The 17,684-nt window shown below is 47.4% G+C and overlaps 1 protein-coding gene across 5 annotated transcripts in view; it reads left to right on the forward strand.

Annotated features, from left to right (window-relative positions):
• The first annotated feature begins 4,404 nt into the window (after nucleotides 1-4,404).
• LOC309537131 (B-cell receptor CD22-like) overlaps nucleotides 4,405-17,684 on the forward strand; it is a 30,186-nt gene continuing 16,906 nt past the window's right edge. For 3 of the 5 annotated variants that reach the window (XM_082231677.1, XM_082231680.1, XM_082231681.1), the window contains exon 1: nucleotides 13,800-13,913. The gene's annotated coding sequence lies outside the window, so the exon portion shown is untranslated. Of the gene's footprint in view, nucleotides 4,478-12,412; nucleotides 12,483-13,799; nucleotides 13,914-17,684 lie in introns of those variants that run through there. The other 2 variants (XM_082231679.1, XM_082231678.1) reach the window with 2 other exon arrangements.

Here is a 17,684-nt window from a genome sequence, read left to right on the forward strand (position 1 = left end):
GAATATATTTATTAAAGAGTAATTTAAATGTATGGTAAGGACGTGAACCAAGCCTGTGGATAAGAGGCACCTGTTGAACAGCACACAGCCTTTAAAAGGGTATGGAGGGAGCTGTCAAAAAGAAGCATCCTCTGTATTCTAGCACCACAAACAACAGCGGGGTCGGCAGGGCGGGGGGTGGAGAGAGAAAATTGCTGCCATCTGGGCTTCAGGCGCCTCTGGCTCAAATCCCTTTTCATCCGGGGAGCTCATTGGATGACCTTGACTGGCCTGTATCTCTCCAGCTTAACTACCTCAGGGGGTTATTGGAAGGATAAACAAGATAAGAATTACAAAGCGCGTTGGGACACAAAAAGTGCCAGAGGATTGATTAATAATAATCATAAAACGATAAAAGTTGTGTCAGGAAGAATAGCTGCTTAGCAGACTCTACATTCTTTGGTAGCTTACACTGCAGTTTGTGTGTGCCCGAGAGGCAGGCAAGCTGACAGACAAATCACGCCCTCTAAAATGAAGAAGTAAATTTCAGATTTAAGTAAGGGGCGGCGAAGGCAAAGCTAAGCTCAGCCTCAAAGCCCTCGTGCTCTTCTTGTGGTCAGCAGATTGCATTGTTCAGTCCATCTGAAGGACTAATGTGAGGCACACCCCATCAGGCAGCGGTTCCCAAATTTTCTACGTTCCCAGCCTAACCTTTGTTTTAATCAATTAATTTCACATTGCTGTGTACATACGTGTCTCAAGGTGATTTCCAGTTACCCAATGCAAGCAGCTAAAACGCTTTTCAAAACAGCAGAAAAGCAACAACTAGAAAGAAGTTTAAAACCATAAAAAATGGAAATGGATGTCTATTCAGTAAACTACCTCCCCATCCCAGAATCTAGCAAGCACAACGGAGGTCCTTACCTGTTAGGCAAAGCCGGACAGCCAAATGTTTGCAACCTCGAACACGAGGGAAAGCGATATGCAAGCTTTTTTCTCTGTGTGACTGGCATCTTTAGCACGTTTGCCAATCAATAGTTACTAAGGAGTGGCTCTAGTCAAATATTTACAACTGGTAATTTGTAGCAATGTCCCATTCACCATCACAGGCGATGCGAAAAATACCAGGGCAGAGAAGTGGTTGGAGGATCTGGATATGGCAGGATTTCTGCTTCGGAGGACTTTGAGGGTCCCTAAGTATTGGGCAAGGGATGCGGGTGGCGCTGTGGTCTAAACTACAGAGCCTCTTGGGCCTGCCGATCAGAAGGTCGACGGTTCGAATCCCCACAACAGGTTGAGCTCCTGTTGTTCAGTCCCAGCTCCTGCCAACCTAGCAGTTCAAAAGTATACCAGTGCAAGTAGATAAATAGGTACCACTCCAGCGGAAAGGTAAACAGCATTTCCGTGTACTGCTATGGTTTCGGTGTTCCATTGCGCCAGAAGTAGCTTAGTCATGCTGGCCATGCATGGCCCGGAAAAATTGTCTGTGGACAAACGCCTGCTCCCTCGGCCTGTAAAGCAAGATGAGTGCTGCAACCCCCGGAGTCGTTTGCAACTGGACTTAACAGTCAGGGGTCCTTTACCTTTTATTAAGTATCGGGCAAAGCAGGACATTAATTTGTGGTTGGCTACACTCTGCCCCCATGGTCAGAGGCAGAAATGTTTCTGCATACCAGTCAGTGGAAATCATAGGCGGCGGAAAGCGCTCAGGTCTGGCTTGAGGGTAGCCAATGCAAGAACAGGATCCTAGACTTGATAGGACCTGAACCAGCACTCTGAAGTTCTTAAGCCAGAGGAGGGGCACAGTAAAGATTTGGAGTGGTCTGCGTAACCTAACTGTATAATTTTGGCCCACTGCTTGAAAGCAGAGGCAGGAGAGATTTAGCAAACTGTGTGTGCACTACGCTTAGTGATTTGCGGGGGGGGGGGGGGGATTCCATCTTTGTTCGCATTTTATGAGCAGTTACTTCCCTCACTCTTCTCGGGTCAGCATGTGAACTGAAACACAGCTGGCCTTCAAAATTGGCACTGCCTCAAATTTTGCGATGCAGTTCTCCTGCCAAACAAAATAAAAAAATTCCTTCCAGTAGCACCTTAGAGACCAACTAAGTTTGTTACTGGTATGAGCTTTCATGTGCACGCACACTTCTTCAGATACACAAACAGCCAAACAGCGTGCTGCAGAAATGCATGCAGTAGGGAAAGCATGTACTTCAGGTTACATATGCTTCAGGTTACATATGCTTCAGGTTACACACTCCGCTAACCTAGAAATAGTGCTTCAGGTTAAGAACTTTGCTTCAGGATAAGAACAGAAATCTGGCTCCGGCGGCACAGCAGCAGCATTAGCTAAAGTGGTGCTTCAGGTTAAGAACAGTTTCAGGTTAAGTACGGACCTCCGGAACGAATTAAGTACTTAACCCGAGGTACCACTGTATAAATAATATATTATTGGTGTACAAAATTGCATCAGAAGAAGTTGCTTGCAGGGAAGCTGTATGTTCATCAAAACCGCAAAAAAAAAAGTGTTTATGCGGAGAAATTTGCACTAAATTGCCACAGGATTTTCATGAGGATAGAAAGAGAAATGTGAACTGCTGTGCTTCGGCTTGGAAAAATGAGAAACAAAAACTGACAGATCCATTCCTAATTAACCTCATGGCTTATAACCCCCTCCCCCCCCAAAAAAACCCAGCATTTTCTTTTTTGTTTATTTGTAGGGTACTTTTTAATTGAAGAGTGGCATATAGATTCTTGAAAACAAATATATAATCTATGCATTCATACATAAATAAATTTGCTTATTTTCATAATTTATGCTGGTTGCAGGATCCAGGTTTTCTTTGCGCAGAATTCTGAATTATTTGTAGGCCGTCGTGTGTGTCTTTTTCAGCTGAAGAGTAGCCTATAAATCCTTAAAATCAAATAAAAACTGCAGTGAGACTATCCATCCATCTGCTTAGCCTGATAATTCATGCAGGTTGCAGAATCCAGCTTTTCTTTGCATGGAATTTCTGGACACACATACATGCTGCCCTGTCTTCATCCTTGCAACTACAACTGACGCCAAACAGCCGCCGTCTGGGTCGCCCTCTATTTGTTGTTGGACCACCTCTCATCATCATCAACCCTGGCTTGTTGGCTGCGCTGGCTAAAGCTGATGGAAGCTGGAGCCTGACAACATCTGGAGTGACCGCAGACTGGGGAAATCCACTGTAATTAGTCATCTGTGAGACTTCGCCCTGCCCTCATATTGAGGCGTTTAGATGACTTGAGCACAGTAGCACGTGAGGGATGCTGGAGAAAAGGGAAACAGCCAGAGAGGAGCTATTTCTGCTTTCCAACCCTTGCTTCCGTTCTCAACTAAAAATGCTGCCTCTGCAATAGACAGCCCACACATTGCTCAGCATCACCTCGGTCCTTTCCACCTGGCTTGAGGCAGGGCTTGACAGGCTTCACAAGTACTGCAGCTGCTGCTTAGCACCAAGGGCTCCTCTTTTCAGTTGTTTTTAATTTTTATCTGTGTTCTTTCAAATGAGACTATCTTGGCTGTGAGCCCTGGAAGACCTGCACCCTGCCTGACTGGCCCTTGGATTTGATATCCCGCTTTATCACTACCCGAAGGAGTCTCAAAGCGGCTACCGGTTCCCCAGATTACGAGTCTATTGCTCTTAACCACTACACCACACTGGCTCCCTTTCCCATCTGGCCTGGGAGAGTGGAGTGCTGACTGACTCCGGCTACAAAAGCTGAGGCTGTTGAACAGATTCCTGGGCTGGAGTATTGAGAGAGCTGTTGCCTTTATTGATATTATTATTGTATCTTTAGTTTTAGATCTTACGATTTATGTGGAAATTGTTTCCGTTAGGTTGTGTACTTTTTGATGTGCTGTATTTATTGTTTACGACTTCTGTTATGTATGTAATTATGTGAATCTTGTCTTGTTGTAAGCTGCCTTGAGAATAGTTTCAACTATGGAAAGGCGCCATACAGATGAAATGTTGATGGTGATGATGTTTTAGGTTTGCGCCTAACACAGTCCACTCTTCCCACTAACATTGCAGGGATGGCCATTTGAGGCTCGCAGTTCAATCCTAGGCACAGGAAAGGGGGGCCCTTGAGAGATATATCCCATTCTGAGGTGGGGGGGGGACCATGCCTGAGGTGGGCGGGGCCAGAGACCAAAGTGAGCAGAGAAATTAATAACAAGTTTGCCTTTGTGCAGGGTGCAGGTTTCTAAGCACACTCCTACCCCCCTCCCTGCTCACTATCCTCCATGCAGGCAAGCAGGAGTCTCCATCTGAGTCCAAGGATGCCTCCCAGCCAGGCAAAGACACTCGAGGAGGATGTGAAGCACAGCTGGTGAGGGAGGGGTGTGGCTTGTGAAAGGGGTGTGGCCTAAGGGCCAGATAAAGACATGTGAGTCTGAAGTTCCCCACCCCTGCGCTCTGCTTCTTCAGAAGCGATCCCCATTCAACTCCATGGGACATCTTGCCAGGTAAATAAAAAGATGCTGTCCTGGACTTGTTGGATGCAGAGGGGCAGTGGGAGGAAACAGCAGTTATAGGGAGAAGAGGGAGAAGACTGGGAAGATGGGGTGTCAGAAAGTGAAGAGGTAACATTGCTTAGTGAGCGGGGAAACTCTATGGAAGAGAGCAGTCCAGAATCAGAGGCAGAAGCTGAAGCAGGAAAGGAGGGAGGCCAAGAGGCAGAGATGAATCAGGCTGGTGAAGAAGCATGGGTTTCTACCCCTCCTGCTGCAACATGCTCCCATCCATACTGGTCTCCCAGGATCCAGAGAGGCATGAAAAGGGCAGAGGAGACATTGGCTGCAGGCAGGCAGCGTCCCCAATTCCTTGGGGAAATCCCTGGTGAGGAGGGATTTCAGACTCAGCAGCTGATTTTCATGGAGGAAGATCACCGGGAATGAGCTGCTCTGCTCATTAAGCCTAACACTCAGCCAAGTCTGTGGAGGTTGTGTTTGTGCTAATGAAGAGTCAACTCCATCTTTGATCTGTGTGATTACTGACTGACAGGCTCCTGTGACAGATGCTGTTTGACTGGTGTTCTTGGGCTGGTAGGCTCGCAACATTTGGAGGGGAAAGGGAACGTAACTTCCCTCTCTGCTCCATAGGAAAGGGTTTTGAGAAAGAGAGAAATGAGGCAAGGAAATCACTCTCACCCCAGTAGCTGCCTTTGCTACAGCAGAAGTGCATGTGATCAGGTGCTAAAAACAAAAATATCAGAGGCTGGTGCAAGGGGGAGCAAGACCTTGAAGTTGCCAGTTTGCAGTGCATGGCAAGTGCACAAAATCACCTGGTTAGCAATGGCTACTAATACTACTGCTTGCACTCTGCCTCCACTGTCAAACGAAGTATGCTTCTGAATGGCCACTCACTTGAAACCCCAACATGAAAGAGTTGCTTTTGTGCTCAGGTCCTGCTTACGGGCTTCCCAGAGGCATCTAGTAAGCCACTGTGAGAATAGGATGCTGGATTTAATGAACCAGCTGTGCTGAAAGCATTTCAACTGCTGCGGGGGCAGCTGGGCAAGTGCGATTTTGAATTGCGCTTTCTATTTTTATTCCGGTGGTCTGTGGCGAATTTGCTTCCTGTGCTGTGAACTTTTTAACTGCTGCTGGTTTTTAACACTGAAACAGTGTATTGGAAACTCATTGCAGCGTTTTGATATTTTGCATGGTTTAAAATAAAAATAATAATCCTGTAAGCCACCTTGTGAGAGTAATGTGTCCTGAAAGATGTGGCAAAGGTGCATTAATATTTTTTTTTTAAGCACTTGGAACCTCTTGACCAGAACCACAGCCAGAAATAGTGTGATATTCCTAAAAACGAAGTGGCTTTTAAAATAATAATAAAAAATAAACTGAACATTTACAGAAGAGTTTTCTGGAATGTCCTCTTAAGGGCTCCCAGCTTTTCTTGTGTCTTCCTCTCCCTCCACACACACCACCACTCCTTAGGCTACAGCCCATTGGCCAGTTCAGGTGGGGTGGGCTCAGCCAGACATAAGCCCTTCTCCCCTTGACCTCCTAATACCACATCCCTTCACTTCATAGGCCAGAGTAGTTGTGCTTGGAGGAGAGGGGGGAATAGTTCTCTTCCTTCCATGGGGCTGGGGCTGCCACTGAGTTAACAACCTCAGCTGCAGCCGCCACTCCTCCCTCTTCTGCCAGTGTGGAATAGTAAAAAGCTGGAAGCTTTGGTTTGTGCATTAGCCAATGCAGCAGAGGAGAATGTTCCCTGGGGGCATTGGTCAGCTTCTGGAGAAATAAAAGAGGAGGAGGAGGAGAGAGCCATCTACCTCTCCCTTTTCTCCTTCCTCCCCTTTCTCTCTCTTTCTCCCATGCTCTGTGTTGCTAGGCACACATGTCTTGCAGAATGGTCATGATCAAAATGGGGACACTTGTATTCTTGTAATTGAAGAGAGAGTTGTGTCCATCTCTGGGTGCTTCCAGGTCATTCATTCTGATTTGGTTGAGGGGAGGCCAGATTTCATGGCATCAAAGCCACTGTTACCCCCCCCCCCCACTCTCTGGCACATTTCCTTATTGCAAGAGGTCCAGACTTCTGGAGGAGCTGCTTGTTGTGCGAATGAGGCCTCCCAACCAGCTCTAATAGCATGATCTAACCAGCACAGCATTCATCACGATTGTTTTGCACAAAGTTCTGGGTGCCACAATAAAGATATTGATAAGTTGGGACGTGTGCAGAGGAGGGCAGCCAAGATGACCAGGGGTCTGGAAGCCAAGCCTTATGAGGGATGGTTGAGGGAACTGAGTATGGAAAAGAGGAGACTAAGAGGAGATATGATAGCCATCTTCAAATATCTGGAGGGCTGTCACATGAAAGATGGAGCAAGCTTGTTTTCTCTTGCTCTAAGAGGCCAGGACCCAAACCAATGGCTTCAAGTTGCAAGAAAGGAGATACCAACTAAAGATCAGGAAGAACTTTCTGACTGTAAGAACTGATTGACAGTGGAGGTTCTACCTGTCATGGATGCTTTAATCAAGATTCCTTCATTGCCAGGTGTTGAATTAGATGACCCTCAGAATCCCTTCTACAATGCTGTGATTCTGCGAAAGTTTGCAGGGTGTGTTAGATGACATCAGTGATGCAGTGTTCGATCTGGGTTTGTTTGCAGGGATGTTAGAAGATGTTCCATCAAGAAATTCTCATTCCACACTTTCCAGTGCAGTTCTCCATCATTCTTCAGGGATGTAGAGGGACACTGGGATTTCTAGCATAAGAGCATCAAATCAACTTCAGCAGTGCAACCTGAGTTTGCTGATTAAATCCCACCCAGTCTGGAAGTGCCTGCAGTTTTGTTTCGTTTTTCCACATCAAAATCCATTTGTGGTCCCTGCCCCCAGCTTGGTTTTTTCATCTTGGCAGCCTCATTTTTGGTTGTGGTGGTGTGTCTGTGTGTGTGTATTTGCTATTGTTAAACAAGCCTCAGTGACCTACTTCAAATCACTCAGAGGGCAGAGAGCCCGTATTGGGCAGAAGTGGCCAATGTGGCAGCAGCCAGATGCTGTGGACTTCAGCTCCCATCATCCCTGACCTATTGGTTTGCATTTAAAGGAAAATCTACCCATTTCACACTTTCTGAAGCAATATGTACTCTTCATGGGGATGAAAATGTCCCCGTTTTAATGGCCACCAGAGATTTATCAAGCCGTTTGTGGATTTCCAAATACTGCACAGGGTTTCTCCAAATGTTGCAATGCAGCCCTCCAGCCGAGTGCATATTCTGGGGCAAAGTGTCCATAAAAATGGATATGTTGGTGAAAGGGACATTAAAAATGTATTATATTGTGGGGGGAGCACTTTGCAAAAGTGTGTATATCATGCACAATTATTATTATTAAATTGCATGCAAAAATGTGCCTATTAGGATAAATTTGCCCTAAAATGCTGGTGGATTTTCATGAGGACTTTTTTAAAAAAACCACAAACTGATGTGGGAATGTGGAGTGCTGAACTCAAGTCTTGAAAACTGGGAAACTGAAAGAAACCAAAATCAATTGATTCGCCCATCCCATTGGCCATGCTGGCTGGGAACGATGGGAGCTTTAGCAGACTCTGGCTTGAGGAGTGCAGGGCAAGACTGCCTGGTACTCACATCTCTGTTCTCCCATGGAATGAAACTGCCCCTGTTGATCCTCTACAACGGCTCTAAGGCAGAGGTGCACTTAGGTAATCTTAGCTCACTTCCAGTTGACCTGCTTGTTGAGCATTCATCAAGATCAGTTTGCACAAACTTTGCAGGGAGGTTAGATGGCTGTTTATTGAGCATTCGTTCCATTTTGCTTGCGGGGAGGTTAGACAACATTGTGCCAAGTTGTTGTTCTCTCACACTTTCCAGTGCATTTTCCATTTCCTTATTGCAAAAAAGTCCCGGGGTGTGTGGGTATGCAAACAGGTTTGTTGCACAAAAGCACCAAAACAACTTAAATCGCAGGGCCTGAAACTGTGTGATTGAATCCTGCACAAATTTAGCGATGCTCTGGAAAGGCCCTTAGACCTTCACAGTCTTGTGGAAAGCCCCCGCTTTAGAAGCGGTGGGATTCAATCGCATACCAGCAGCTAATGGGCGTTGCTTATTTTACCTCAAAATGTGGGAAGCAGTGCTTTTTCCTGGTTGCATACAGCAATACACAGTACCACCACTTGGGGGGGGGGGAGGAAGGAGGTGGAAGGACTCTCTGACCCCTTCAGAGCATCATGTCTCCTTCCCCAAGGCCAGGAAGCATTTGCCTCACTTAGGGGTGCAATGCTCTGGCAGGATCCTGAAGCTCTGCTGCCTCCTTCTCAAAGCCGGTATGGGGAGGCCTATTCACCTGGGTGGGTGGGCAAAGGAGCATCAAGTGGCTAGCCTGACCTCACTGCCCAGCCTTAGCTTCAGGCCACGCCCCTCCTCCACATGCTTGCTGGCAGCGGCACTGGGTATAGGGGGCAGAGGGGGTTTTAGCTCCCCCAATATGTTTTGGCAGGGGGCCAAAACACATCACATGACTGCGCTCCTTCCATGGGGGGGGGGCAAGTCAACGCCCTTCTAGCCAGTGAAAACCAGCACTTTTATTTTACCTAGATGAAAAGCACTGGTGCTAAGCCAGCCCTGCTAAATGGGGCCCTGGGCTTCTGCACTAAAGTCCTCCATTTGTTGTTTTCCCAGGGAACATGATGGTGGGACAAAAAATAGAATCTCTTGGACCCGTGGCTAGAAATCACGAGATGAAAGGAAGTGTGGACCAGGCCTAGCTCTGCCTAACAGCAGGGCCGGCCCTGCCTGCTTGCGACATCTTCCTATGGCCACATGATAAACAATAACAATGCAACCACAACAAACCAGCCACGCTTAAAAAAAAGCAGGTTGCATGTCTAGAGGCAGGAGTCATGGGTCCAAACGCCATCTCTTGCCACACTCCCTCTCTCAGAGATCTGTCTTCTGGAGCTGCAGTCTCCTACCTTTCCAGATCCAGCCCCGCTTTTAACTTAAACATGCATTTGGGGACCCATCTCTTCATCTTTTTACCATATATTTGCATGGTGGGAAGTGTCCCTGTTGCGACCCACCTTGGATCAGGCTGTGATCCACTAGTCCATGGTTCCCAAACGGGTCTCCAGCTTATTTTTGGACTGGAACTCCCATCATCCCTAGTTAGCAGGTCAGGGATGATGGAAATTGTAGTCCAAAAACAGCTGGAAACCCAAGATTGGGAAACAGTGGACTTGTTGTTTAGTCGTTTAGTCGTGTCCGACTCTTCGTGACCCCATGGACCAGAGCATGCCACGCACTCCTGTCTTCCACTGCCTCCCGTAGCTTGGTCAAACTCATGTTCGTTCGAGAACACTGTCCAACCATCTTGGTTGTTAAACTGCTCTGTGAATTGTAGCTCTGTGAGAGGAATGGGGGACTGGTAACAACTCTCAGCACCCTTAACAAACTACAGGTCCCAGAATTCATTGGGGGGGAGCCTTGACTGTTTAAAGTGGTATCATTGTGTCGTGAATGTGCATACCCTCCAAAATTTCTCCAATGAAAATAGGGACGTCCCATTTCATAATGATAATTGTACTATTTATACCCCACACATCTTACTGGGTTGCCCCAGCCGCTCTGAGCAGCTTCCAACATATATAAAAACATAATAAAACATTAAACATTTTTTTAAAAAAACTTCCCTAATACAGGATTGTTTTCAGACAGCTCGGGGGTCAGATAACTCCATGTTGTTGTTGTTGTTGTTGTTGTTTAGTTGTTTAGTCGTGTCCGACTCTTCATTACCCCATGGACCAGAGCACGCCAGGCCCTCCTGTCTTTCACGGCCTCCCATAGCTTGGTCAAACTCATGCTGGTAGCTTCAAGAACACTGTCCAACCATCTCATCCTCTGTCGTCTCCTTCTCCTTGTGCCCAACATCAGGGTCTTTTCTCTTTCCCAACATCAGGGTCTTTTCCAGGGAGTCTTCTCTTCTCATGAGGTGGCCAAAGTATTGGAGCCTCAGCTTCACGATCTGTCCTTCCAACAGTGGACTAGTGGGTCCCAACTCACCAACAGCAGACCAGTGAGCTAGAGTTTCCAGGGTGTGTGTTTGTTTGCCTTTGCCTGATTCTAGTGCAGATATAGGCACAGTATGTTATTCCCCCAAAGGCATCTCTAACCTCAACCCCCAAAAAGCAGCAGTGAGAGGATGTTTTCCCCCCAGATCAGGAAACAGGGACTTGCCCTAGAAAATAGTGACATTGGGAAGTTTCGGTATGGAGAAGCGAGAGTGAGTGTTTGGCGGGGAGAGACTGAGACCGAGAGAAATCAATGCCAACAAAGTGTTTTTGTTTCGTTTTTTAAAAAACAAAACCACTAGAGGGAGTCCCAGATGACTCTGATTCTGTAAACAAGTGTATAGGGATTTCCACTGTATTTCACAAATCACTTGCATTTCTTGTGCATCTGTGTGCAGCGGGGATAAGCCAGCCAAAGTGAAGCACACTAAAATGCCATGGGCATTGAAGGCTGCCATCCCAGACTCTTCAAGTGTCCCTATTTTCCAGGGACAGTCCTGGATTTACAGAAGCCGTACCAGATTCTGATTTGATCCCAGAATATCCCACTTTTCCTTAAGACGTTCCTATTTTCATCAGAGAAATGTTGGCAGGTATGGAGCTTTGCTACCCTCCAAGCCAAGTAGATAAGTAGCTAGACAACCTTTAGAGGATATCTGAAGGCTGTCCTATGTAGGGAAGTTTTTAGATGTTTTATTATGCTTTTATATACTTTGGAAGCCACCCAGAGTGGCTGGGGACACCCAGTCAGATGATCAGGGTATCATTATTACTATTTATTGTTGAATAGGACATCGCTATTTCCATCGGAAAAATGTTGGAGGGTATGCCATCCTAGGCACGCTTACTAGGGTCTGTGGAATAAACCTCACTCAATATACAGGAGGGATTCTTCCATATAAACACAGCATTGGAATTCCCTGTTAAATTCCTGGCTCTTAGCTCGGCTTTGCACATTGAGTCAAATCTTAGACCTAGTGGACCTGCAGCCAACCAGAACCCACATTTGCCAGCAACGCCATCCTGCACTGGTCCTTAACTTGTTGCCGGGGGCTGGTTCCTGCATCAGTCTTCAATGCCAGGAGTCAGGCTAGCAACACAGGGAGTAAGAATACACAACAGCACCTCTGTGCAGGGACAGAGTGCGTCTCCCTTACCGTGGAGGATAATTATGGATAATTTTCACATCGTGGATTAGGGAGAAAAGTATCCAGATCAGACATCACGCTCTTGAGCACTGTCGCCTCTTTTCCTAGATGTGAAGCATATGTTCTCTCCCCCACCCAACCCCATATGCAGCTGGCCTTGCTTAGCCATGCCAGGGATGCTTGTGAACAGATGGGTGTTGACCACTTGATGATTTGTCTCTCAGGTCTGGTCCGAGGAGGAAATGTGGGGAGGGTGAAATGGACTGTACCACTTCAGGCTGGAGGTGGGGGAAAACAAGTTTAGATGCTCCCCTGCCTTTAAAAACAAACCCACTCCCTGGAAGGAGAAAACTAACATAGCCCTTTGCCAGCCCTTTCGATCTGGACGGAGGTTAGTTTTTTTTAAAAAAATGTAAACGAGCATTTTTTAAAAAATGTGCTCAACTCTAACTTGAAGTGGCACAGTCCATTTTTTAGCACTTCTGCAGATGCTTGCCTTCCAAAGGCCATGAATGAAATGATGTATCAAAGTTGTTACACTGAAGATGTGAGTGGCACCAAAATTTTGTTCCACAGGAAGTTGCAGCTGTGGTGGGTAAGAACTCACAGTCATATGGGCAGAGCTGGCACTGCTTATGGGCACCGCGTGATCCTCGTTCCGCCTTTGTGAAAAAGTGATGTGGCAGCACTTATACTTTGGAACCAGGCAGGGGCCTACACTGGGAGTTGCAGTCCAGCAGCATTCGGAGGACCCACAGATTCCCCTGAATGAGTGAGCTGGGCCTGAGCTGCAATAGCATCACTACCACCATAAGGAGCAATAAGAAACATTTAATATAAATACGGTTTTTGCAAAATAAACAGATGGGGGTTCTGGCCAACTCAAATCGTGCTCAGAGTAGGCTCATTGAAACTAATGGGCCTACTTTAGCTGTTTCAGTGAGTCTCCCCTGAACAGGGGATGCCAACCCGGATCAAAAAAACACATGATTTGAACTCCAGGCTGATCCCAGTTCTGTTGGCATTGGCCTTTAACAGAGGGTCCCTGATGCGCTGAAACGGCATCAGAAAATGAGAATGGAGCAAAAGGGGAAGGAAGGAGAGAGGAGAGGAGAAACAGAACGGAAATAAATAGCCTTTCAGAGCTGGAAGGGGTCCCAGAAGGCCATGCAGCCTGACTCCTGGCTCAGTGCTGGGATCTTGCACCTACAGCATCGCTGACAGATGGCCCACAGCCTCTGCTTAAACACCACCAGTAAAGGAAAGACCACCATCTCCCCAGGCAGGGTCTTATGATTTAGACTCTTGCTGGATGCTAGATTCATGAAGGGTGGAAGCCACGGCCTCCAATCACATTTTAGAAATGCTGAGGGGATATTATTTGTTTGTTTACATTTATATTCCACTTGTCCTTGGCATACAGAGTTCTCCCTCTCCCCCTTTTAGCCCCACAACAACAACCCTACCAGGTAGATTAAGCCAAGAGTGAGTAATTGGCCTTCAAGGATAGGAATCTGCGAATGTGTCAATTTCCGTTTCTCTCTGTTTTTAATTTCCTCAATCCTAAATTCAGATCTCTCTCTCACTTTCTCTTTCTCTTCCTCATGAAACTTTGAGAGAGATTTAGCCCAAATCTCTCCCGATAAACACACGTTTCCATGCCATTTCTGCCTCATATCTGGCGGCAAGAAATCCCTCCAGTATACTGCACCCTTGCACGCCGTTGTCACAACCATGCGTGCATTTTTACGCACGCTTTCGCCCTAGAGCGTGCCTTTTTTGTACACATTCCTTGACCGGGAAAGTGCAAGGTTCGGGGACGTGCGCGTTCAAAAGGACAGCGGCTCCGGGAGCACATAGCCAAACATTCCTCTTTGCCGGTAAAACCAGCAGGTAGCGAGGCAGGTTGGCGAGTGAAGGCCAATTGGTGCTGAAGGCTGGAAGCAGCGGAGCGCAGAAACTTTGCAGCGCCCTGGGCCAGAGAGAGAGAATGAGAGAGAGAGGGAGAGAGAGAGAGAGAGAAGTGATTATTTATAGTTGGCAGGAGCGGGGAGAGGACACGAGAGGGAGGGAGGGAGGGAGGGAGGGATGAAATGATAAAGAGAATGACACACAGAGAGGAAGAAATAGAGCGTGAGGAGGAAGCTGCCCCGCTTGCAGGTGCTGGGGGACAGCAGCTGGAGACCCCCCTGGTCTGTGATAGGTGAGTCCTTTGGAGGGATGTGTGTTGGAGTGGGTGGAGAAGGGGCATTCTTTTCTCGGTTGGGGGTCGCTTGGGAGCAAAGCTTGGGAGAGGGAGAAGTGTTTACTAGTAGTTTACTAGAGGAAAGAACCCAGGAGTCCGAGGTGGGGACCTCGGCTAGCCCTTCTTCTTCTTCTTCTTCTTCTTCTTCTTCTTCTTCTTCTTCTTCTTCTTCTTCTTCTTCTCTTGCCCCCTACCCACACCGCTGCTCCCCTCCTGTAGCTGAAGGCAGAACCCAAGAGGCTTCTCCTCTCCCGCAAATCTGCGGAGATTTTGACAGCTAGGGAAAGCAGATTCTCTCAACCTCCCAGCTCGAGCCTGCAAAGAACCCTCTCCTGCCCCGAGAAGGGAGACTCGCCCCTCTAGGACCCCGTTTCGAAAATCCTGAGCTGGATTACCTCCCCCACCGCCTTCAAAGGAAAAACCAGCATAGACCCCCAGATCCTTCCCACAGATAAGGACAACAACTGGAGAGAAGCTGCTAAGACTCTGCTGCCCTCTCAGGCGGAGGGATAAAAGGCCCCAGAAGAACTCTGCCCTTTGCTCTAAGCCTCTAGCCACTAGCCACTACTTCCCTCCCATGCCCACGACATTTGGAGAAAGTCATGCTTCAAACGAAAACAGGGAGTTTTCCAGGGCTGCAATACTGTGCTGGTCAATCGGTTGGATGGATCGATGAGAAATGTTGTGGGTTGCTGAAAATACTTTAAAATGAAATGGTGATTTCCCACATTTTTTGAACAGGGGTCTTTGCCTCTTCTTAAGAGGATGCCTGCTGTATTTGACCCATGAACAAGAAAGTAGGGGGTGTGGGCCGTTGATGTTGTTATTTGCTGTTTGTTTTATTCATATCCCACCTTTTTCTCCAAGGAGCTGAAGGTGGTTCTTCCCCATCTCATTTTATCCTCTCAACAACCCTTTGAGGCAGTGGCGTAGCGTGGGGGGTGCAGGGGTGGCCCGGCCGCACCGGGCGCAACATCTGGGGGTTAGGGTTAGGGGGCGCAAATCCATGGGTTAGGGGGCGCAAATCCACGGGTTAGGGGGCGCAAATTACTTGCCTTGCCCCGGGTGCTGACAACCCACGCTACGCCACTGCTTTGAGGTAGGCAGGGCTGACAGGTAGTGACTAGCCCACAGTCTCCCAGTTAGGTTCACAGCTAAGTGAGGATTTGAACCCTGGTCTCGCACTATGCTCCATTTCTTTAGAATGATTCCCCTCCTCTCAAGTATGCAAAGGTATGCAGATTTCATTGATTAATCCAGGGGTGGGGAGCCACAGGCCTAAGGAGAGCAGATGTGGCCCTCAAGGTCTCTCTATATGGGCCTTGGAGTTCTTCCCAGGCCACACCCTTTTTCTGGCCCCTCTTGAGTGCTTTTGGCTGGCTAGCATGTGGTCTTGGACTGTGACAATGCCATATTTTCCAAGATACAGAAAGTACTGTGGGGGGGGATTTGAGTGTCTGGGCCCCCAGGGGCCCCTGGACTTGGCACCAATGATGGGGCATGCTCTCAGGTAAAGTATTTGTAAGATTTCGGCCTTAATTGAACAACCACCATAGAGAAGCCCATAATCAGGTTTGCTTGCCACCAAACTGGAAGTTTGGTTTTGCCGTGGAAGCTGCTTTGGGAAAATGTGTTACGTTAGGCAAAAATTGCATATGTGCATGCGTACGTTAGGAGCAACTAAAATGCTGAGCAACCTCCATGAGGACTTCTTTATTAAAAAATAAAATAAATACATTGCAAACTGATGTGGGAATGTGGATGTTTGGAAAAATGAGAAACTGAAGTAGACCTGTTTGCCCAACCCTGGTCAGGTTGTGTTATGTATTTATTGCATTCACGTCCCATATTTTTTCTTTAAGGAGATCAAGGTGGCAAAACGTGGTTCTCTCTCTCCTCATCTAATCCCCACAACAACCCTCTGAGGAAGGTTAGGCTGAGAGGCAGTGGTTGGCCCAAAGCAGGCTTCCTCAACCTCGGCCCATGTTTTGAGACTACAATTCCCATCATCCCTGAACACTGGTCCTGCTAGCTAGGGATCATGGGAGTTGTAGGCCAAAAACATCTGGAGGGCCGAGGTTGAGGAAGCCTGGCCCAAGGTCACCCAGTGGGATTCCTGGCTGAGTGGGGATTCAAACCCTTGTCTCCCAGGTCCTAGTCCTGACACTCTAACCACTATGCCATATTGGCCCTTGGACTGTTATCCTCTTGGCCAGGGGTCAGCAGACTTTTTCAGCAGGGGGCTGGTCCACTGTCCCTCAGACCTTGTGGGGGGCTGGACTATATTTTTTTTTGGGGGGGAAATAAATTCCTATGCCCCACAAATAACCTAGAGATGCATTTTAAATAAAAGGACCCATTCTATTCATGTAAAAACACACTGATTCCCGGACTGTCCGCTGGCCGGATTTAGAAGGCGATTGGGCTGGATCCGGCCCCCGGGCCTTAGTTTGCCTACCCATGTTCTTGGCCCAACCTCTTGCCTGAGGTGGGAAGATGTTAGGGAGAGAATAATAAGCAGGGAGATGGGGATTTGAGGCTCTATGATGCGGCGTGCATGGATGTCCACAGCAGGGAGACGGATTGTTTTAAATGTCCAGAGAGCAATGTATGCCAGGAGCAGAGATGAACAGATAAGGTCAGGGTGGGTGGAGATAGGAATGGTTTGGGAGAGGGAGCCCATAGGGACAGAGAGAGGGAGTTTTGCAGAGAAAGAGAGAGGGGTGTGTCAGAACAGATCGAAGGGCTTGTAATTACAGCTGCACAGATAACTTGTTTTGTTTTTTTGAAAGTGTGCCTGTGTGTGGCCTTTTGCCTTTCAATCGGTTGTTGTTTTTTTCAGTGCTAGTCTGTGTGCTGCAATTCATATGGGTGACCATTAGTAGGTTTGCCAGCAATGGGATACTGAACCGAAAATTTCATGTGCATTTGAAAATGTCCAGGCAGATTTCCAAATCCATGTTCAACGTTAGCAAATATGGGTTGCCGTTCCTGAAAGCCAGCAGCCCCAACCTACCCTCGACTTCTTCATCCAGAAAAGCCAGAAAAATAATTTTAACATTAATCAGAATACTAGGCAGGTCCTCTTCCAGGGTGTGGGGTTTTTGGGGGAGGGGGGACTTGAGTGAAATGCCATCTGATGTCCCCACTCCTCAGTCAGTGGGCAGGTTTACCAGGCTATGGTAGCAGCTCCCTAAGCTGCAGAAGGAGGCAGGAAGTGGTCACCCATTTAATTTCCCACAATGCCCCAGAGTGGTGCTACAGTTAGGGCATTGTGGGAAAATAAAAGGGTGGCTACATCCCGCCTCCTGGGGTTGGTCAGAATGGCAGGCCGGAAGGACACTTCAGCTGGGTGACTGACATTTTAATTTCCTGCAACAAGGAGAACCCTGCTGGACCAAAGACGAAAAACATATCTTTTTTTAAAAAAAAAAACACCCCAACTTTTTAAATTCAAAATTAAAACAAAACATATTATCCAGAAATATACCATCCTTATCCCCCCCATTTTTCCTCCCTCACCCCACCCTCCCACACAAAACCCACCCCCACCCCCATCTTCCCTCAGTTCCAGTCTTTGATTTCTCTGAGAATGCTGTTTTCTGCATGTTACACAGTTGTATAGATCCTCAAACTATTTAGCTGATTATTATCAATAAAAAGTTTGTGAATGTTTATTCAAAGCCAGCGAAGGAGTCCAGTTCTCTTTGTTGCGTCTTCAAATACTTT

Source organism: Podarcis vaucheri (genome assembly GCF_965113315.1).
Source record: "Podarcis vaucheri genome assembly, chromosome: 7".
In the NCBI taxonomy this organism is placed as follows: domain Eukaryota; kingdom Metazoa; phylum Chordata; class Lepidosauria; order Squamata; family Lacertidae; genus Podarcis; species Podarcis vaucheri.